The sequence below is a fragment of the Podarcis bocagei genome (genome assembly GCF_964188305.1).
Source record: "Podarcis bocagei genome assembly, chromosome: 4".
NCBI lineage: Eukaryota > Metazoa > Chordata > Lepidosauria > Squamata > Lacertidae > Podarcis > Podarcis bocagei.
The window spans coordinates 85943967-85966060 of NC_138128.1; the positions used below are offsets into that span (position 1 = coordinate 85943967).

The 22094-nt window shown below is 44.9% G+C and overlaps 2 long non-coding RNA genes across 2 annotated transcripts; both read left to right on the forward strand.

Annotated features, from left to right (window-relative positions):
- Window positions 1-1069: 1069 nt before the first annotated feature.
- LOC308586180 lies at window positions 1070-9546 on the forward strand. Its single transcript, XR_014007759.1, has 3 exons — window positions 1070-1279; window positions 6849-7021; window positions 8384-9546. It is a non-coding gene; the product is annotated as an uncharacterized lncRNA (long non-coding RNA).
- Window positions 9547-14193: 4647 nt separating this feature from the next.
- On the forward strand, window positions 14194-15659 carry LOC308585826. Its single transcript, XR_014007599.1, has 2 exons — window positions 14194-14277; window positions 15236-15659. It is a non-coding gene; the product is annotated as an uncharacterized lncRNA (long non-coding RNA).
- The last annotated feature ends 6435 nt before the right edge of the window (window positions 15660-22094 follow it).

A 22094-nucleotide genomic window follows, 5' to 3' on the forward strand; every position in this document is an offset into this window, starting at 1 on the left:
AAGGGCCCAAGGCTTCCACCAGTCCCGGCGGGGAGGGGCTCCCGGGGGCCGAGGCTGGTGAAAGGAGGCTGGAGGGGGGTGGGCCAGGTAGCCAAGCAACACAGTTGGAGCCTCCCTCCTCCCTGGCCGGCAGGGAGGGAGGGAGAGGAGCTGCTTCCTTTGAAACCCGGGAAATTTAAGGGACATCCTTCAATAAGGGACAGCAGCGGGACATGGCGCTGGGATAAGGGACTGTCCCTCCAAATAAGGGACACTTGACAGCTATGGGGTAGGCTGCGCCCAAAGAAGGTGAAAGTGTTGTTACACAAGGCTTGGGGCGGGGGATTGGGGTTGGGCAATGGTTCTTGGGAAGGAGAAAGGTGGAACCAGAACTCCAGGCAGAGGCCATGCAAGGCAGAACCATATTGGCAGACTGCGACAGACACGAAGATTGTAATGCTCTGAACTCTCTCCAAAGTAGACCCAGGTGTAAATATGTGAACAATATGGGACAGTATGGAACAATATGGAATAGTATGGGATGCGGGTGGCGCTGTGGTCTAAACCACCAAGCCTCTTGGGCTTGCCGATCAAAAGGTCGGCGGTTTGAATCTCTGTGACAGGGTGAGCTCCTGTTGCTCGGTCCCAGCTCCTGCCAACCTAGAAGTTCAAAAGCATGCCAGTGCAAATAGGTACCACTATGGCAGGAAGGTAAACGGTGTTTCCGTGCGCTCTGTTTTCTGTCATTGTGCTCCGTTGCACCAGAAGTGGTTTAGTCCTGCTGGCCACATGACCTGGAAAGCTGTCTGTGGACTAACGCCGGCTCCCTCATCCTGAAAACGAGATGAGCGCCGCAACCCCATAGTCACCTTTGACTGGAATTAACCATCCAGGGGCCCTTAACCCTTTTTTACCTATGTGAACAATAAACCATTTCTCTTAAAGAAACCAGTCTCCGCTGTGCCTTGATTTCCCAATGGAAACATGACCAATCAGGGTGCCAGCTCTACTCTAGGAAGCTACCTGTGTGACTTAGAGCCCTGATTGTGATATCACATCGAGAATCAGCAAGTAAAGGAGGCTCTCTACACCAGACCTTTGCCATCACATTCATGCCAGCTGTAAACTGGGTAAAGCTCACATGCCAGAGGGGGTGGGGCTTGGCAGCACACTGCTGTTCACCCTCACATGTTTACTTACACATAAGTAAAAGGAAGAGCCCAGTAGGGCTTTATGTGTATGGTGTTCCCTCTTGGGTTGCTTGCCAGGCCTCCTGAGATCCCAGGAATATTTTTAGAAGGTGGGCAAAGTAAAACATGTTTTGCTGTTTTTATTTTAACTACTTCTTTAGGTGTTTATCTTGTGAACAACCCTGGGATCTTTCGAGGAAGGGCGATATATCAATCTAAATAAAATTTAAAATAGTAAGTAATAAAGGAGGGCAGGGAGTGAGGAGGCAGGCTACTTTCTCAGAAAAATTAGGAGAACAGTGCCTGTTTGCCTCATGTCTCAAGTTCTATAAATGCTAGAAACTGGCTCTTTTTAAAAGGAAAAAAAAGGAAAGCTGATGATTATGATTCCATACCCTCAAACATTTCTACGATGAAAATAATTCCATTCCATACTGATAATGATAATAATTTTATTATTTATATCCTGCCCATCTGACTGGGTTGCCCCAGCCACTCTGAGTGGCTTCCAACATATATAAAAAAACATAATAAAACTATACAGGGCTGCCTTCAGATGTCTTCTGGAGGTTGTATCTCCTTGGCTCAGGGGGGTCACATAACTCCATACCCTCCAACATTTCTCTGATGAAAATAGCGACGTCCTAAGGAAAAGCGGGACATCCCTGGATCAAATCAGAAACTGGGATGGCTTCTGTAAATCTGGGACTGTCCTTGGAAAATAGGGACACTTGGGGGGGGCTGTGGTTCATGGGGGTGCAAGGAGGACTGCCTCCCCCACGGGTGCCCATTGGGCTGGGGAAACCCACTGAAATCCTGAACCGTCAGGTCAGTCCTAAGTCTGCCTCTCAGTCCTTTCCGTCTTCAAATGTAAGCCAACCCCCATGGATGTTTCGTTAAGTAGCTTTGTGAGATGGGAAAGGAGTTGGGCATGCAATCATTTCTACATCAGCAGGCAGACTTGCTGTGCTAATCCTTTTCTGAATATAAACTGGGGAGCTCCGCTGCAAAAAAAATTTGCATGCATCTTAATTTAGATTTGGGGGGAAGGAAAACTACATTATGCAAGCGTTTGGGACCCATTCCTTGTGGGATGGACAGACACCCTCTCATACCAGGATAACTATCAAGTGTGGATGGCTTTTGGTAATGGGTGTTTTCACCTTTAGGCCTGGGGGCCGTGTGGTGACTTCCCTAACCAGCATGATGGTGTGCCAGTGAGATGGCAGCCATCATTTAGATGTTAGCCCTGATGACATGGGAGCTGTAGTTGCGCGGTCCTTGAACCAAAAAATTGGTTGCTAGGTTTCAAGGTGACTTTTTTGTGAAATGCTACTTGTTCCAAGCCCTAGATAGGCACACCTGTGTAGCCTCAATGTGTGGGTGAGATGGAGGGTTTGAGGAGGAGGGTTTGAGATCTGGTTCCTTCTCTAAGGGCAACACTTGCTTTGAGTCAAGAGCAGGAGAAGTTTCTTGTCTTTATGTCCTGCTTATGGGCTTCTCATGGATATCTGGTTGGCTGCTTTGAAAACAGGATGCTAGACCAGACAGACCTTTGATCAGCTCCAACAGGTTGTGTGGCGAGTTCCCGCCTCCCCCCAGCAGAAATAAAGACACATGACGCAATTATTTAGGTTAATGGGCTAAAATGGCCACAACTTTATTGGTTACAGGTAATGAGCAGTATTGGCTTAGGCATTGGTCCTAAATCAACTATCCGGCTTCAGCCTGTCTGCTCGAAGTCCGGGAAGGGTTAACCACCAGTAGGGGGAGTCCTGCTGATGCACATCAACTAGGAACTCCCCCGAGGTCACCGCGCAGGGGCGTGCCTTAGGCCCTCACCTCCATAGGCTTCGGACAGGGCCATGCCTCCCGGAATCCTTTATCTGACTACCCTTCAATATGTGGGGGAGGTGATGGCGCTTCCTCCCCCCCTTCTATCTACATAGCAATACCCTTACCAATGCCTACCCGCCAATGCCAAGGAAGTTGTGACGAAAAACCAAGTGGCTGGTGCCAATTTGCCAAGTGGAAAAAATTCCTACCAGGCCCCTTAACAGCGACCAACCGAGGTCTATAGCAAGGTCAAAGGAAATCTTAAAGGGAGGGAGGGTGGGAAACCAGAGCAGCTGAAGCAGTCGAAAGAGGGAGATCCCCAGCCTCGCCAGCGCTAAATAGGGCAGGCCACACACCCCAAGCCAGCCGATTGGCTGGCCAAGGGGTGACGCGCCCAGGGATTCCCTCAATCACGCGGAGGCCCCCGCGCACGTGGAGGGGGCGTGAAGCCCGCAACCCCACCTCCTCTCTAGCTCGGAAGTGGCTTTCCTTCTTATAGTCTTATGTATTGAGACACAAGCCCCAGTGAGTCCCAAGGGATGCTTATAAGGATACAGTGCAGATGCAAATCCCGTTTGAAATGCAGTTCCATTCCACTGAATAATCCTTATATCTTCCATGTTTTCTATAGCGCAGTCTCCTACTTAATGTTACGGAGAAATACATCTTTCAGTTTTCTGGGGTGCTTTTTCTTTGTTTAAGGACAAAATTGCAGTTATTTGCTGGGCCACTGCCTGGTTTTGTGGTTAAAAAGAGGTCTGCAAGGGGCGCAGGTATCAGATGAAGGACACTCATTATAAGGAAGGGCGACGCTGGGGCTAATTCTCATGTCATCTAGATAATGAAGGCAACTCGGCAGGCTCTGCCCTTTGCCTGCCGCATCTCCATCCCCAAGACCATGCTAGATAAAGGCAATAAAGCAAGATAATAACCCAGGAAGCCGTTTGCCAACCTGCGGTCACCTACGGATTTAAGAAGAGGGAGGATGAAAGCTGGGCTAACGTCCTCCTTTCTCACAAGACTTGAGAGGTACCTTTTGCCGTTAACATCAGAGGATAATGGACAAATGAAGCAGGGACACTGGTTTCCTTTCTTTCTTTTCGACATCTTTTATTACCTTTATTGGCACACACCTTTCTAACATCTGCATACACGCTGATCCCACGAGCCCAAAGGTTAGAGGAAAAGAGTCGCGTCTATGAAACAGATTGCTGCTAGTCCTTGGGTCAGTCATGGAGTTGGATGAATCAACTCCTTTCCAGGTGGAACCAGATGTTGGGAGTCTGGTAAATACGTTGCAGAGATGTGCGGAAAGAAAGAGTCTGATAAGACTGCTGGTTGGAAGGATGAAGAAATAGCTGGGGGAGAAAAGCCATTCCAAGTGTAGGTTTTGCCTGCTTCTTGGGAGAAAAGCAATGACAAACCTAGACAGCATCTTAAAAAGCAGAGACATCACCTTGCCAACAAAGGTCCGTATAGTCAAAGCCATGGTTTTCCCAGTAGTGATGTATGGAAGTGAGGGCTGGACCATAAAGAAGGCTGATCGCCGAAAAATTGATGCTTTTGATTTTTTTTTTAAAGATATTTATTACAATTTTCTTTAAACAACAAACAAATCACCAAACATATAAGATACCATCACCACAGGAAAATCAGAATAAAATTGAGAAAGATAAACAAAGAATAAAAGAAAATTAGGTATAGAATACAGTTGTTGAACAGTCGTATTTTCATAATCTTAAGACTTCCTCACATCTCCCTTCTCTGCGTTCTCGGTCAAATAGTTATAGACAGCAATTTATTACCTTATTTCAGTTCTTAACTTGTCTCAAAAATTGTGTCCCAAATTTTTAAATAACTTTATCATAAGCAGAGCTGCTTAATTAAAACATAATATTGTTTCAAACTTCTTCATTCCATTAAGTCTCACTTATTTTCATATATCATACACCTAGATTACTGCTGCCCTGTTACTTTCCTACATGCATCTCCTAACATTCATACAGTTTATAATGTTTTTGTAAATAGTCTTTAAATTTTTTCCAATCCTCTTCCACCGTCTCTTCTCCCAGGTCTCGAATTCTGCCAGTCATTTCAGCCAATTCCATATAGTCTATCAGTTGCGTCTGCCATTCTTCCAGTGTGGGTAAATCTTGGGTCTTCCAGTGTTTCGCGATGAGTATTCTTGCTGCTGTAGTTGCATACATAAAAAAAGTTCTGTCCTTCTTTAACACCCCTTGGCCGACAATGCCCAAAAGGAAGGCCTCTGGTTTCTTAAGGAAGGTATACCTAAATACCTTTTTTAACTCATTGTAGATCATTTCCCAGAAGGCCTTCACTCTCGGACAAGTCCACCAGAGGTGAAAGAATGTTCCTTCAGTCTCCTTACATTTACAACATTTGTTATCATGCAAATGGTATATTTTTGCAAGCTTGACTGGGGTCATGTACCACCTGTATATCATTTTCATAATATTTTCTTTCAAGGCATTACAAGCCGTAAACTTCACACCGGTGGTCCATAACCTTTCCCAGTCAACAAACATAATGTTGTACCCAATGTCCTGCGGCCATTTTATCATGGCTGATTTCACTGTTTCATCCTGCGTATTCCATTTCAACAGCAAGTTATACATTTTTGAAAGTACCTTGGTCTTAGGTTCTAACAGTTCTGTTTCTAGCTTTGATTTTTCCACCTGGAAACCTGTTTTCTTATCTAGCTTAAAGACCTCTCTAATCTGAGCATAGTGTAACCAATTTTGCACTTTATCCTTTAATTTCTCAAAACTCTGCAATCTCCAAGTATCTCCTTCTTTTTCTAATATTTCCCAATATTTCGGCCAATTGGCCTCCATATTGAGTCTTTTCTGGGCCTTGGCGGATGCTTTTGAATTATGGTGCTGGAGGAGACTCTAGAGAGTCCCATGGACTGCAAGAAGATCAAACCTATCCATTCTTAAGGAAATCAGCCCTGAGTGCTCACTGGAAGGACAAATCCTGAAGCTGAGACTCCAGTACTTTGGCCACCTCATGAGAAGAGAAGACTTCCTGGAAAAGACCCTGATGTTGGGAAAGATGGAGGGCACAAGGAGAAGGGGACGACAGAGGACGAGATGGTTGGACAGTGTTCTCGAAGCTATGAACATGAGTTTGACCAAGCTGTGGGAGGCAGTGGAAGACAGGAGTGCCTGGCGTGCTCTGGTCCATGGGGTCACGAAGAGTCGGACACGACTAAACGACTAAACAACAACAACAAGCTGGAGCAAAGAAGCCAGCACAGTTGCATGGAAACTCACACTTGGACTAACTTGGAGGGGAAGCAGGAAGGAACAGAGAAAGAATAAGTGGGGGAAATAGGTTTGAACTGTCCTAAAATCATAGAGTTGGAAGAGACCACAAGGGTCATCTCATCCAACTCCCTGCAATGCAGGAATCTCTTTGCCCAACATGGGGCTTGAACCCAAGATCCTGAGATTAAGAGTCCATTGCTCTACTGACTGAGCCTCTTTTATCACTGCTGCCGCTCTTGGGGGAGCTGCTTCACTGCTGGTCCCATTCATTCGTAGAGGAGATTGACAAGGACACCCTGAGCCGTAGCAATGCCTCAGTCCCTGTCACTGAGATCTTTCTGGGAGGGGTGCCCGACATGTCTCTCTTTTGCTCTGCGCTGGTGGCAGAAGGGAGGCTACACCTTGTTATCATCGTACCCTATTTTTGAGCCTTTTCCTCTCGGCCTAATCTCACACTCACACAGCAGGAAGAACGGGAGGCGAAGTGGCTCCTTCCCTAGGAATGCAGCTCGGTTTCAAGTTGCTGATTTGGTTCTTTTCTTCTCCTTCTCAGAGTTCACGCTGAGGCTGTGCCGGTAGCACCCGCCGTAGCCGTTCAAGCTCGCTGGCCCAGTGGGACTAATTACTGCATTTACAGTAAAACATGCAAGGAAATGTATCTCCCTATCTCTGCATAGCCAAGATTACTGGAGGATAACCTACTACATTACACAGATTAATACTCCAGTGAGTAAATTAATCCTCAGAATTTCACTCACTCCTTGTGGCTTATAAATTTTAATTGGCTCTAAACTGCCACATGAATTTATGTGAATGTCTATTGATGCAGTGGAAGAGATCAGAAATTACTCTATCAGCCTTCGAACCTTCAGGATAAGAGAGCAGGCTACGCTGAGACCAATTTACAAACATATATTAAATGTCCGTAAGGTGGGGATTCAAAACTTTTACATATTACATAAATCTCAGAATTAAGAGGAACAAAAGCACTGCAGAGAGGAAGACAAAGGCTGCAATTTAAATGGACATATTTGCTCATTGTAGCTATGCACGGGTGTCTCCCATCAGCACATCACCACAAATGAGTCAGTGATCTCAATTAACTCTTGATTGCTTAGATGGCTTTAAAAAAAATTTAAATCAATACAGGATAAGTTTACCAACAGATATTTTAGTCAGGATAGCTAAACAGAGTATCTCTGTTCAGAGGCAGCATCTGGATGAGCTGAGTGAAATTTAGGGATAGAGAACTCGTGGTCCTCCAGAGCTGGCCAATGTTAGGGGTGCGGGAGCCAACAGCATGTGAGGGGCCACCAGGTCCCCATTCCTAGTGCAGTTTATCTCTCTCCAGTGGGGGCAGGTAGCTCAGATGGCCAATGCAGAGCCACACTCTCCTTTCTCTCTGGGAGAATCGAGTGTCGTCCCATACCCAAAGGCCTGGCTGTTAAGTTGTGGGTGAACATATCAGATGACACAGAGATTCTTCAAACAGCTCTTGTTTATTCACAGGCCAGAACAGAACTGAACTGAAGGGTTCAGCCAGCCTGCTTATATAGAGCTCCAGAACAATGTAATTGTAACAACTTTCTGTAACTATCCAATCACTGAGCGTCACTTTCGATCTCTTATTTGCATATGTGGACCTGAACTATCTACAGCATCCCCCTGCTGGCCCAGGGTGAGAACTTCAGTACATAACACTGGCCCTGGCATGGCTTGTCTCCCCGCAGGGCATCTATCATGGGGGCACCTGGTTGTGCCCTCTTGTGCCCTCGGAATCACATGCCCAGGGCCCCCAACCCCACAGCCTCAGGCATGCTACACCAGTGCTCAGAGAATCTCACTATTCCAACAAAAGAAAGTTCTTAGACTTGATGTCAGGGAGAACAGTTTGGAAACCATTCATTTCTGTTGAACATATAGGAGTCATGGTTCTCTGTACGCTCCCCCAATCCATGATTTCCTTTTCCTCTCTTCATCCTCATTCTACACCTGCTCATCCTATGGCCCGCCAAGCCAAACACAGTCAATCAGCTTTCTATGGTGCCCTGTCAGGTGCTCGACAATCCCCTATTCTTGCAATTCCAGACAGACAGCAAAACCAGCAGGTTTCACAAGACCCCTGGGGGCTGCCAAAGAGCATATGGCCAGAGAACCACATTCAGCTTGAAGGGTCAGGTGTTGCGAAAGCCCATTGGAAAAGGTGAAATGCAATGGGTTGTTGTCACTGGATTTTGTGCCAAGATCTCCCTTGGAATCTATGGGGGAAGATTTCAGTTACTACTCATCAGCTTGCTTGAGGTGTGGGTTTTTTTATTATTTAAAAAAGCTGCTAAATTAGGGTGATTTTATGGGAAGGAAGTAGTCAGCACGGTGAGAGGAAGAAGAAGGATCTGAACAATGTAACTGCTTTGGACTTTGGAAGAAAAGGAAAAGAGTGATGATGTTGATGCTCGTGTTTACTGGAATTGTGCAGACAACCAAGATTATTTGGTTCATTTCTAACCTTAAAAGCTGAGGGTCTTAATTAGTTAGATTAGAATGGCTCATTGACTCTGGTGAGCTTAAGATAGGCTATCAAGCAAACTGCTGGAGACCTTCAATTGCAAGAAAGGGGTCTTGCTTTTTCTTCTCTGCACCACTTTTCTCACCCACTCTAGAAAGATCACCCAGTGCCATCTGTCGGGGCTTGCAACAGGTTCAGATCAAATAGCCAATGCCTTGTGCAGGCATATCATGAAGGATGCCAGCCGGAAGAATGAAGAAAGCATAGCATCATTTGGGCAAGACTAACCTTTGAACGAGACCTTTAGGATACTTGCCTGGGAGGAAGGTCTCATCTCATGTTTAACTAGCCCTGCTCCATCATCAGTGGTCCCCCTTTTCTCAATGAGTGTCTACCCCCATCACTGCCATGGTTTCCAGCTGCTAGGCCTACCATTGCTGCCTTTAGAGCACGTTTGAAGCACACTCTTCCCTCAAACTGTCATTTGTTAAGGGTTGCTGGGAACTGTAATTCTGTGAGGGATAAATTACAATGCCTGAAATTCATCAAGGGAGTTTGTGGTTCACCTCAGGTGTCAAAATGTCTTGGGCCGGCCCTGACTCTCACTGTCGCTGCTGGATGGATTGGTGGGAGTTAGGAGTCCCACAACCTCTGGAGGGCTGCTCTAAGACATACACAAAAGGCCCTTGAACTTCAAGAGAAGTTTTAACTTTCTGGGGTTTGCTGGGCGTTACAGATAACTACGTGTAACTGAGCCTAAGTGCCTTTGTTTCCTTGTAAGTAAGATAAAATAAAATAAAAAAACTTTGGGAAGTGGGGCTTTGAGTGTGAAAGTGTCAGGGGAGGTGGTGTGTTACCCTTTTCTCATACCAAAAGGGTTTCCCCAACTCAGTTAATCCAAACACTTCTGTACTACAGACAAATGTTGTGGTCTTCAGGTTTTGATGCCAGCCATGGAAGCTCCCAGTGCCTTGTTTTGCAGGCCTTGCATTTATTGTTTCCAAAGCAAGTAAGAACGTTTTTTACTCTTTAGTCAGAGATATATAGTCTGAACTCTTAAAGTCACCTTAATGTTATTTGTCTGGGCCTAAAGAGCTGAACTCTGAATTGATGGGGTTTTCATTTCCTCTTACTGAGATATAATTAATGCTTCCTGAAACCAGTCAGGCTCAGGATATTTTAATTCAATTGTAACTATGCAAGGCTCTCTACAATTAACTCCATGAAGCAAAACCAGCCAAGTGGGCGCATTAGTGCTCCATTTTGAAGTAAAGGTGCAGAGTTACTATAAAAGAGGGAGCTGCACAGACAGAATGGGTGGTGCCAGTTGACCTAGAGGGAAGACATGCTTAAGAAAAGCTGGGAGCCTCACCACACCAGCTATCTTTACAGCTCTAGCAGTGATTAGAGATAAATGAATCTGCCAATTTTGGTTTCTCCTGGTTTCTCTTTTTTTTTTTCAACCGTAAACTCAATTTGCCACATTTCCACATCAGTTTGCTAGAAAAAGAAAGCTGTGATGAGAAAAATTATCAGCGTATTCTCATCCTAATACATGCAATTGTTTTCTTACTCCATGTATTTTTACCTAATTCGTGCATGTTTGCAAGCTGTTTTCCCATATGTAATATGTAATGTACATATGTACATACGTAATATGTAATGCATATTATTTTTACAAAGGTATGCATTTGATAAGTGTTTAAATGGTCTTCTTGCAAACTCTCCAAAGGTCAGGTTCATGTGCTTTCCAATACACCAGTCAGAAAAGTTGCATGGGCAGTAAAATTTAGCTTTATGATAAAAATTCCTAGCTTATTGGTATAGGCACTCAAGTATGGCTGGTGAGAGCCATGCGGCTGAGCTGGAGCAAGTAGCTCAGACCTGTTCACAGGCTGAATTATAAGGTAAACTGAATACAACAATAGGCTTGATTACCTATATCCTCCCAAGGCGAGGAAAAGTGACAAAGCTAAGCCTGGTAGAACAACTGACTCTATGGTGTTAACCCCTTCATGCATTAATTAGACTTATGTAGGTTATATGAGGCTGGTTGTCCCACAGGAAGAGCGAGTGACTAGGCAGTGGCAAGAGGAAGAATGTAAGCTCATAAGAATAGCCTTCTGCCTTTGGCCAATGCCCCATCTAGTCTAGCATCCTGCTCTCACAGTGACCAACCAGATGCCTGTGGAAAAGCAAGGAGCAGGAATAAGTGGACCCACTCAGGTTTGGGGGTCCACCAAGATCATTTTGCCCAAACACCTTCACAAAAGATCCTGAAACTAACACTGACGATACATAAGCAGACCAAAGGGAGCAGGTGTCCCACCCATCCATCTGGGGGGATGGAAGTGCTTTGGGCTGCTTCTGTTTCCTGCTCGACTGGTTGACCAACTCCCAGTCCATCCCTGGTGGGAGAAGAAAGCTAACATTTTTACTGGGAGGGTTTCTCGCTTTCTTCCATTTTTGTGACTTATGAGGCACACAGCCGTGCGATAGAAATCTCATCGCTTACCCTTATCTAAAGGATATCCTCTAATTTGATAGGAAAGTACAAGAGTGTTTTGAAAAATAGATCTCAGCACAATTTACTGCAGATGCCCTTCAAGCCTCTGCCGGAGGAATCATTTATCAAATATGCGAGAACATGTCACAGCAAGGATTTCTGAGCCTTATCCTAAATTGCGCTTCATATATGGATTAATGAATGAAGTAATAAATCAGGAAAGATTGCTGGTAGCTCTTGGTTCACCGGCTCTTGTGGCTTCCTTTCGCAGCATCCTCTCCCGCAAGGCAGCGAGGCAGAGGGTGCTGGGAGTGAGAGGACTGAAATGTATCGGGTTTCCTCTTCATACTGAAGATCGCCAGTCCTGCTGGCCCTTTCTCTTCGGCTGAAGATCAAGGTAACACTTGAGAAGCCGTGAGACTGGTCAGGAGCAGGGCCGGATTTAGGTTTGATGAGGCCCTAAGCTACAGAAGGTAATGGGGCCCTTTATATGTCCAGCTGTCCTTTGTCAACAACAAATTGTCAGTGTTCTTGTTGTTGAATATATGCTATATGGTAATTTATGGACCTAGTAGGTATCTAAAGCCATTTGCAACCAGTCCATGCAGAATGTAGGCACCCTATTTATAGAAATGAGCAAACCAGTGATATTTTAGGGAGCAGTCTAGCAGGCGGGGCCCATGGCTTACATCACAGGAGCCCACATAACACAAAACACTGTTGCTGTATGTAGGCTTTATTTTATTTGTTTTTTATCTTATATTTTGGAAATGTACATCCAGGTGTTTTTTCCTTTACATTTTTAGGGGGGCCCCAAGAGAGTGGGGCCCTAAGCTATAGCTTGTTTGGCATATACGTAAATCCAGCACTGGTCAGGAGGCACACCCAGTCTTTACCGTACTTTTCGTATCTAAGGTTAAAGCTTTTTAAAAATGGCCCTGCACATCTGCAGCCAAAACCAACAAAGGGCTGCTACCACCCATGACAAGGATAGCTGCACCGGGGTTGCTGAGGAATGAATGCTCTTGCCTCTTGAATGTGTGTGCCATCGTTGGCTTTGCCACAACCACTGGCAATGTGTTCCTCAAGTGCCTGTCCACCCACTGCCACGTTTTGCTCTCTAGGGGCAAAAAGGTTTATCTGCTCCAGTCCAGAAAGCAAGACACAGTTTTCTTCTTCTTCTTTGTAATCATTTTTATTGGTTTTACAAATACAAAGCAAAAATAAACACAAACTAGTAAAAACAAATCTGTATAAGGAGATTCTCCAAATTTCAAGACTCCCCCCCCTCCATCCCCTCCATGGAGTCTTCCTTTACGCATCTACAACTGCATATTCATCTGTACTCCAGTTTTTATATCAAACCATATTGTCCATACTGTTGTTTCCACTACAAGTAAGTCAAAATCCTGCTCTTTTTCCCATCTGCTTACAGTGGACTCCTAAGTAACTTATAAATTTTTCCCATTCTCTTATAAAGTTTTTATCCTCTTGGTTTCTGAGTTTCCAGTCAGCTTTGCCATCTCAGCACAGTCCATCAGCTTGGTTTGCCATTCTTCTCTGGTAGGGACTTTGTCTTCTTTCCATCTCTGGGCTAATAACATCTGGGCGGCAGTTGTTCCATACATAGAGTCTTTTCTGCTCCTTTGGTGTGTTGGTACCTGCAATTCCTAATAAAAAATGCTTCTAGTTTCTTAACAAAGGTTATTTTAAGTATATATTTTTTCATTTCATTATATATCATCTCCCAGAAAGCTTTTATTACCTTACAAGTCCACCACATATGATAAAATGTGCCTTCTTTTTCTTTACATTTCCAGCAGATATTTGAACTTGTCTTATACATTTTTACTAACTTAAAGGTAAAGGGACCCCTGACCATTAGGTCCAGTTGTGGACGACTCTGAGGTTGTGGCGCTCATCTCACTTTATTGGCCAAGGGAGCTGGCATACAGCTTCCGGGTCATGTGGCCAGAATGACCAGAGCAGCACATGGAAACGCCATTTACCTTTCCGCCGGAGCGGTACCTATTTATCTACTTGCACTTTGATGTGCTTTCGAACTGCTAGGTTGGCAGGAGCAGGGGCCGAGCAACGGGAGCTCACTCCGTTGCAGAGATTCGAACCACCAACCTTATGATCGGCAAGCCCTAGGCTCTGTGGTTTAGACCACAGCGCCACCCGCGCCCCTTTTTTGCTAACTCAGTAGGAGTCAAATACCACCAGTACATTATTTTCATATAATTTTCCTTCAATGTACAAGAAGCCGTAAATTTCAAATCTGATTTCCATAACCTTTCCCAATCTGCCGTCTGAACATTATGTCCCAAATCCTTTGCCCAGTGTTCGACTTCACAAATGTTATATTAATTTTGAAGATGGGGAGGAGTCAGAAGCATCCTAAGCAAAGTGGCTGCCTCAGGCAGCAATTTTCTCGGCACCAAAATCTATATATGCATAAAATCACAATCAGCTTACCCTGCATCTAAGGTGTTCAGTGCAATTTCCTTTTTTATTTTTTTTATTTTATTCTCACCATAAACCTATGTGGCAGGTTTGGTTGAGCATAGGGATGAGGTGGGAATTTGACTCCTACTAATTCACACTTCCCAAAAGGATATGAGAACCTAAAGACAGCTGTCCCTCAAAATTTGCACTTTTCTGAATTTTGCACTGCAGTTCTCTAGCTAAGTAATACATACAAAAATGTGTATGTACTGCAGTGAAGTGTGCATAAAATATTGCTGAAACTATTGCACAATATCATTGTTTTGCAAAAATGTTTGTGTTGGGCAGAATTGCACACGTGTATTAGGAGAAATTCGCACTGAAAAAGGCTGATTTATTGGCATGATCTTTATCTTTTCTTTTCTTTTTTAAAGACTCTTGTGAAGGACTGAACTTAAGTGAGAAAAAACGAGGAACTGAAGAAAACCAAGACAGAGATTCACACATTCCTAGCTGCCTGAGGTAAACTTGATGGCTGAACAGAGATACATCATTTTTATTCACTACACCACACTTTCGAAGACAATGCAGAATGACAGCTTATGGGAGGCTGCTCCAAAGGATAGGTGCCTGATTCCACTATCATACCGACTGGAACTGCTAAGATATTATCTGCTGGAGGCCCAGGAAGGCAGCCATGATCCAAACCCCCAGCCAGCGGTTCTTAACCTGTGGGTCCCCAGATGTTGTTGGACTACAACTCCCATCATCCCTCAGCTCTGGCCTTGCTAGCTAGGGATGATGGGAGTTGTAGTCCAACAACATCTGGGGACCCACAGGTGGAGAACCGCTGCGGGCCTTAGCCAAAACCAGGAGCCATACAAAGGAGTTTGGAAGCCCTTGATCTCTCAAGAAGTTAAAACCAAAGCTGCTAAATTACTTTGATTTACTCCTTTGTGTTTACGTGGCCCCTCTTTGCGTGCAGTAATTTAACCCTTGGAAGGAAGCAAAGACAATGTTACAACCATTAAAAAAAATACACTGGACTTGGTAGTTAACTATTCCTGCGTCTAAAAACCAATGCTTTTGTCTAAAGTTAGTTTTGCCGGTGTGGCATTGATCAAGCTGTCTAGAAATAGTAAGAACATGGAAGTCATGATGTTTTATTTATTAATTATTATTTTACCCTTCCCTTCCTCTCAAAAGAGCCCAGGGCAAAATATCATCATCATCATCATCATGTGGTTGTTTTGAAGATGGAGAGCACTGTGGAGGCATTTCCAATAGTCAATTATGGTCAATAGACCATATGCTGTTTCTATGGAAATTGCTTGTGAGCTGGCGGGCGGATCATTACCTAGCTGCTAGGGGTGTGCAAAATCCCACAACTCTGCCCCAAGCACCAGACAGGTTTTGTTTTCGTCTCTCTCTCTCTCTCTCTCTCATTTGCATCCCTTCTCTTTTATCCGCATGTAAACAGGAGCGCCGTGTTCTGACAGGTTGTCACCAGCCTCATCTTTATCCTGAGGGCTACTACTGTGAAGTACAACTGCTCCCGACAGTCCCTTTCATCTTGTCTACACAGAGTTAAGGAAGAGGCTGAAAGATTTCACTGCGAGAAGCATGTAAAGCCCACTTTAGCATTAATGCGACAACCCTGGAAGAAGCGGAATGAGAAAGCCCCCAAGTGTGGCATCCGTCGCGGGAGCCTTAAGTTTGTCACAAAACAGGCTGCCGCCACACTTAATGCCGCACGTCTCCAAAGGGCTTGGTTATCATATCAAGTGATCAAGTGTTTGTTTTGTTCCCTCAGCTCGTCTGTGTTTGTTGTGAGGCAAGGAAAGGTGAAGAAGAAAACTCCTCGAGGAACGGCAGAGGAGCCAAATAAACATCATTTTAAAGTATTCCCACCCACCCTGCCTTGCATCCTCGAAGCTTCATAATCTGGGCTCAGGGAGGCTGGGAATCAGGATTGCCACAGTTCCCCCACTTCTGTTGCCTCTCACAGAAGGAACACAGCTTGGCGATAATTTAAGATCAGAGATAGCATAGGTTTAGCTGCCTGGTATTTGTTCCAGGGTTGCTTTGTTAACATTATGAGAGTTCCTAGTCCTCGTTGTGGTTGTGGAGCGTCTGAGTAGATTTCCATCCTGGTTGTGGGCTTTCTGTCCCCAACTAGCTCGGGGCATTTTCAGAAGCAACAATGGGAGCACTTACTGTCACAGAGCGTTTGTAAATGTGGTTAATGGCAAGATGGCACGCGAGAGAAATCCATAAATCAAATCATTCCAGTCCAGTGCATGGCCTGAAGGACCCGTGAAGCATTACCTTCTGCTGAACCTCGATAGGAGACCACCTTGGATCATTCATGCTCCCTACCTTGAGCTCTGTTAAGGAAAGGTGGGCTAGAATCGATAAAAAGAATAGCCAAAGTAGCTTTTTGCTTTAACCATCACATTAAATTGCTTCAGAGGAGATTGTTGGCGGTGAGGATCAAACCAAGGCACATTTAGCTTAGCTGGATCAACCACGAAAGGAATAGGATCATAGGAGGATCTGGAATGCAAGGGGCAACCAGGCAAGGACTGTTAATAATCTGTGCGTACCATCGTGTGTAGAAGGAGACTCACACTCCCAGTGGCCCTGCACCTCCACATGCAGGTGTTACCTATAGACAGTCTTCCATGTGTTCAGAGTAAGTGCAGAGTGGGTCCAGGTTTCTTGGTCCCAACCCTGATATCCAGCCCTATCCATGCATTCTGTGTGACATCTGCAAAGGGTTTCATACATAGGACAGGACACACACATAAACTCCTCCCTTTGCAGTGTTGTAACCAAGCAGGGCCAGATTTCGGTCTGATGTGGCCCTAAGCTACTGAGGGTAATGAGGCCCCTTATATGTCCAGCTGTCCTTTGTCAACAACAAAATGTCACTGTTTTTTGTGTTGAATATATGCTATATGGTAATTTTTGGACCTAATAGGCATCTAAAGCCATTTGCACTTAACAAAATATGTACAGTATCTTATCAAAGTAATTGTCGAAAAGTCCATGCAGAATGTAGGCACCCTGTATATAGAAATGAGCAAACCAGTGATATTTTAGGGAGCAGGCTAGCAGGCGGGGCCCATTGCTTACATCATAGGAGCTGACACAACACAAAACACTATTGCTGTATGTAGGTTTTGTTTTATTTGTTTTTTATCTTATATTTTGGAAATGTACATCCAGGGGTTTTTTTTTCCAATTTTTTAGGGGGGGGCAAGGGAGTGGGGCCCTAAGTTATAGCTTGTTTAGCTTGTATCTAAATCCGTCGCTGTACCCAAGCATGGATGGTGAAGGGCAAGGCAGGCAGAGCTGATGGGAAGGGTAGGGGAGACATGTGTTTGCATCACGTTAGGTGCATCATCCAACAGGTGAACCACAACGCAGCAATCTTTCAAACCTAGCGCTTCTCCAGGTTTCGCAAAGCAGTTCTCCATCCAAAAGATGTGAACTGGGGGGGGGGGCACATGTAAGGTGAAAGCGCACATTAAAATGCACCTGTTAGCAAAAAGAATGAACCCAAATGAATTCCATTTAGAGAAAATTGCTTGCCAAATGTATACATTAGGCCAAGTTCACATATTATGATACACGTGGAGAAAAATGCATTTGCATTTTCCTACAGTCTTTTTTTAAAAAAAGAATTGCAAATGTATGTGGAAGTGAGGCAAACTGAATTTCAGATAGGAAAAATCTGAAACTCTTGGATATGGCTGTCCCTAGCTGAGGGTGAGGCAAGGAGACATGGTCCTTCTCCCCTATCTATAGACATGGAAGACTGTCTAAAGTGGACTTTTCTGTGCCCAGAATCTAGGTGTCTACAAGTAGCTCACAAGTACATAAATTGTGTGTGCCTGGGGGCCCTTTTCTGGGCTGAGAGCTGAGAATGGAGAGCTAACAGATGCAATGACTGGGTACATGGAGCCAATCAATGCATAGTGACTGGGGACAGCAGGCAAGTTCTCAATCTCCACTGGGCATTTCCAGACTGTCAGGGTTTTCAGGTGGGATTCAATTACATAATGCCAAATACATGTTGTGTGCAACTCTAGCTGCTTGGAAGGTCTCACACAACAAACCTGCTTCATCCAAACATCAGAGTTTTTCAATAATGAAAGGGTTGGACGATACACTGGAATGTGCAGGATATGACCCTCACTTAGACACATTATCCAACTTCCCCACAAACAAATCAGAACAAATCAAATAGCCTACTGCTGTGTAATGTCCCTGCAAGCAAATCAGGATGGATGCTCAATTAGAAGGTGACAGGGATGCACCTTTTCATGTTGATAGTGTGTTGATGCATTGCACAATCAGTCCTGGAGGAACAGCCCAAACACCCTAGGTGCAACTCAGGATAGGTACACCTTCTGAAAGGGTGAAAGGTAAAAAGGTAAAGGACCCCTAGACAGTTAAGTCCAGTCAAAGGTGCCTATGGGTTGCGGCGCTCATCTTGCTTTCAGGTCGAGGGAGCTGGTGTTTGTCCACAGACAGCTTTCCAGGTCATGTGATCAGCAGGACTAAACCACTTCTGGCACAACGGAACACCGTGATGGAAACCAGAGCGCACGGAGATGCCGGTTACCTTCCCACCACAGTGGTACCTCTTTATCTACTTGCACTGGCATGCTTTCAAACTGCTAGGTTGGCAGGAGCTGGGACATAGGATTTGAACCACCGTGGTGGGGATTTGAACCACCAACCAGCAGAAAGCACAGGGTGTTAAGGTATGGCAAAGGAACTCTGCTGTGGTGATGGTGCCAAGAATATTTCTCTGCTTTAAATGGTGGTTGGGCCTGTCAAAATAAGCTCCTCTCCGCCTTAATGACAAAACAAAGAAAAGAAAAAAGGGACACTAGACTCTCACTGAATGCCTTTATTCACTCTCTCATCTGCCCTAGCATTTGCATATCCCAAGTTTCAGGGAGGAAGCACCGTGTGTGTGTGTGTGTGTGTGTGTGTGTGTGTGTGTGTGTGTGTGATAACACCCTGGTTCTAATGGCTTAATCCTCTAGGTAAGGATGGGAAAACATAATGGTGGGGTGGGAGAGACGAGAAAACCACATATGCACATACAACTTTCGAGCAAATGGGCTTGAATATTCATTAAACAACATTTAAATTAAAAACCCCAAACTCTGAAAAGCAGCAGCATATGGCCTGCTTTATTTCGCATAAACCGAAGAGGAGGTTGTGCCATTAGTTTCTGCAGACATAACGTTCATTACAAATGAAGTATGTTTTCCTTTAGGGACTGCGCCTCCATTTCAATAAGCTACTATTCCCTGCAAAGGGAGCTCAGTAGACTTTGCATGTGAAGAACTCTCAACAAAGCTCTTCAAAATGTAAACAAAATTCCCATCAATCTGCTGCTGCCGGGGGGGGGGGGAGAGATGGGGGAGGGGGAAAATGAACAAATGAAACTCTTTTAATAGCATTTTTTTTAATATAAAAAAGAAAGGCTTTCAATTGGCAATATTTCATCATGGATTGGTAGGTTCTGTTATCCTTCTGCTAAGCCCTCTCTCCCCAAACACACATACATCCTCCCATTGGATATTAGAAGCAATCGTTCCTTGTTGCAGAGTTATGGAGTCCCCTGCTGGATATATACCTGCTTTGCTCCCATTGAAAATGTATTTTAGTCCCTTTTGTAAATCTCACAACATCTTGAGGGTACCCAGGGGCCTGAAATTTGGCATACAAGTAGTCCAACATCAGAAGACTCCTGCTGGATCAATCCAAAGACCAATCTAGTCCAGCATCCTCTTCTCCCAGTGGCCAGCCAGAAGCCCCAGTGGGGGAAAACACAAGCAGCACTCTCCCTACCTGCAATAGCCGGCAACCGGTATGCAGATAGACTGCCTCTGACAGTGGAGTCCCGATATTAAAAAGGTAAAGGGACCCTGACCATTAGGTCCAGTCGTGACCAACTCTGGGGTTGCGGCGCTCATCTGGCTTTACTGGCCGAGGGAGCCGGCGTACAGCTTCCGGGTCATGTGGCCAGCATGACTAAGCCGCTTCTGGCAAACCAGAGCAGCGCACGGAAACGTCGTTTACCTTCCCGCTGGAGCGGTACCTATTTATCTACTTGCACTTTGACGTGCTTTCGAGAACTGTCTAAAAATTGGGACATGTTTCATATCAGTTGATAAGCGGCCATGGCCCACAAGACTGAATGCTCCATCATGCAAAGAAAGTATGACCCTTCCTTGGTTCATGTTTGCTTCTTGAAAGGAGGCATCACTTCACACTGAGTCATTGCATTGCTTTCTAAGAGTACTGGGGCCCTCTCAAAGCACGGGGGGAAGAAAAGGAATGCAGACAGGTCTGAAACTAGGTTTGTACTTTGCCGAGTTGGGTTTGTTCCTTGCTCTGCTGAGTGTACGCATCTCAACAAGCTAAGCAAAAATTTTCATTGCCTCAAGCCTATAGCAGCACCAGGACATAATTTGCTTTCTACAGTTCTCCTGTAGTAAGTACCCCTCAGACACTCTACATTTTATTTTTTATTTTATTTTCTAATAATCCAAGTCATTTCTGTAAAATGATTGTAAATACGAAACGGACAGTGAAGTTGCGGTGGAACAAAGTTTAAAAAAGGTAAAGGACCCCTGACAGTTAAGTCCAGTCGCGAACGACTCTGAGGTTGCGCCGCTCATCTCGTTTTACTGGCCGAGGGAGCCGACATTTGTCCGCAGACAGTTTTTCCGGGTCATGTGGCCAGCATGACTAAGCCGCTTCTGGCGAAACCCGAGCAGTGCACAGAAATGCTGTTTACCTTCCCGCCGGAGCGGTACCTATTTATCTACTTGCACTTTGACGTGCTTTCGAACTGCTAGGTTGGCAGGAGCTGGGACCGAGCAACGGGAGCTCACCCTGTCGCAGGGATTCGAACTGCCAACCTTCCGCTTGGCAAGCCCAAGGCTCAGTGGTTTAGACCACAGCGCCACCTGCGTCCCGGAACAAAGTTAGCCGCAGGAATATTGACCACCTCGCCGTTTCTAATTGCGCTTCCTCTACAGATAATAGTCCGGGGGAAAACCTACGTTCAAAGGCAGTCTATTAAAAATAGTAAAATGTGAAAAACCTTATAAGATGATAGCAAGACCCGGCCTTAACAAAGAAGCCTGAAGTAGGGCAGCTATCACTAAGATTGCAGCCTCTGCAGATGACAGATGTAGCAAGGTCAGCAGGAGATATGAAGGTGTCTTCAACACACAGTAGGAGCAGCATTAAAAGCCTCCAATTCATCAATACCTTCCACATAATTGCTTCACCTCCCACAGGAAAAAGGGTTACCCACAGTATCATCACAGCACGAAGCTTGCAAAACTCAGCGTGGTTTTTGGGTTGTTGTGGGGTTTTTAAATCCAGGTTATGAAAGGCTGATACTTATTTGGGCTGTGCTTTAAACACACATTTGTTCTGAAGAACACATTTGATTTTCAAACTGGGAGAATGTGAAAAGGAGAGACATAGAATTGTTTGTAATACTTTGATTTTTCCATTTCTTTCTTAAAAATCTTCAAACCAAGTCCTTGACGAACGTTTAAAAAAGTCTGTAAGGCAGGCCAGGATGAGAGGCATCCCAGAGGTTTATGGGTGAGCTGACATTTGAACCTCATAATTTACATTCCTAACCACTACACCACATTTCTATCCCCATAGCCACAAAATTGTTCTTAACTTGCAGATATGGGGCATCTCCAGACTGTCGCCATTTTGCAGGAGAGATTAAAGTGCATACTTGGAAATTTAGCTTTGCACTCTGGCACCCTGGCACAACAAACCCACCTTTGAATCTAACCTCTGTGTAAATTTTGTGTGAGCAAATCAGGATGAATGTTCAGTAAGTTCTCTTAGAGAACCCATCATCTCAGCTTATAACAGTCTTTGGCTCATAATAGCAGTCCTTTCTGATACTATTTAGAACAGCCTTCCCCAACCTGGTGCTCTCCGTCTGTATTAGACTACAAATCCCATCATGCTCAGTTAGCATGGGGTAAAATCAGAAAGATTTGCCTAATGGATCTTGCAACACCATAAATTCCTATGGTCATTTAAAAATCAGAAAGGATGAAAGCACGAGTCTGTGCCTCACTAAGTTTACCAACTCCTCATCTGGGGAGATCATCTGGTTCTTTAACATCTCCAAGACAGGAAGGGTTTCCACAGGGGCGGCCATATTCCATTTCTTGAAATACTTCATCCTTTATTGTGAAACTCCGCTGTTAAACAGGATCATGAGGCCCATGCCTGGAGAGGACTCCTTAGGTGGGAAGAATTGT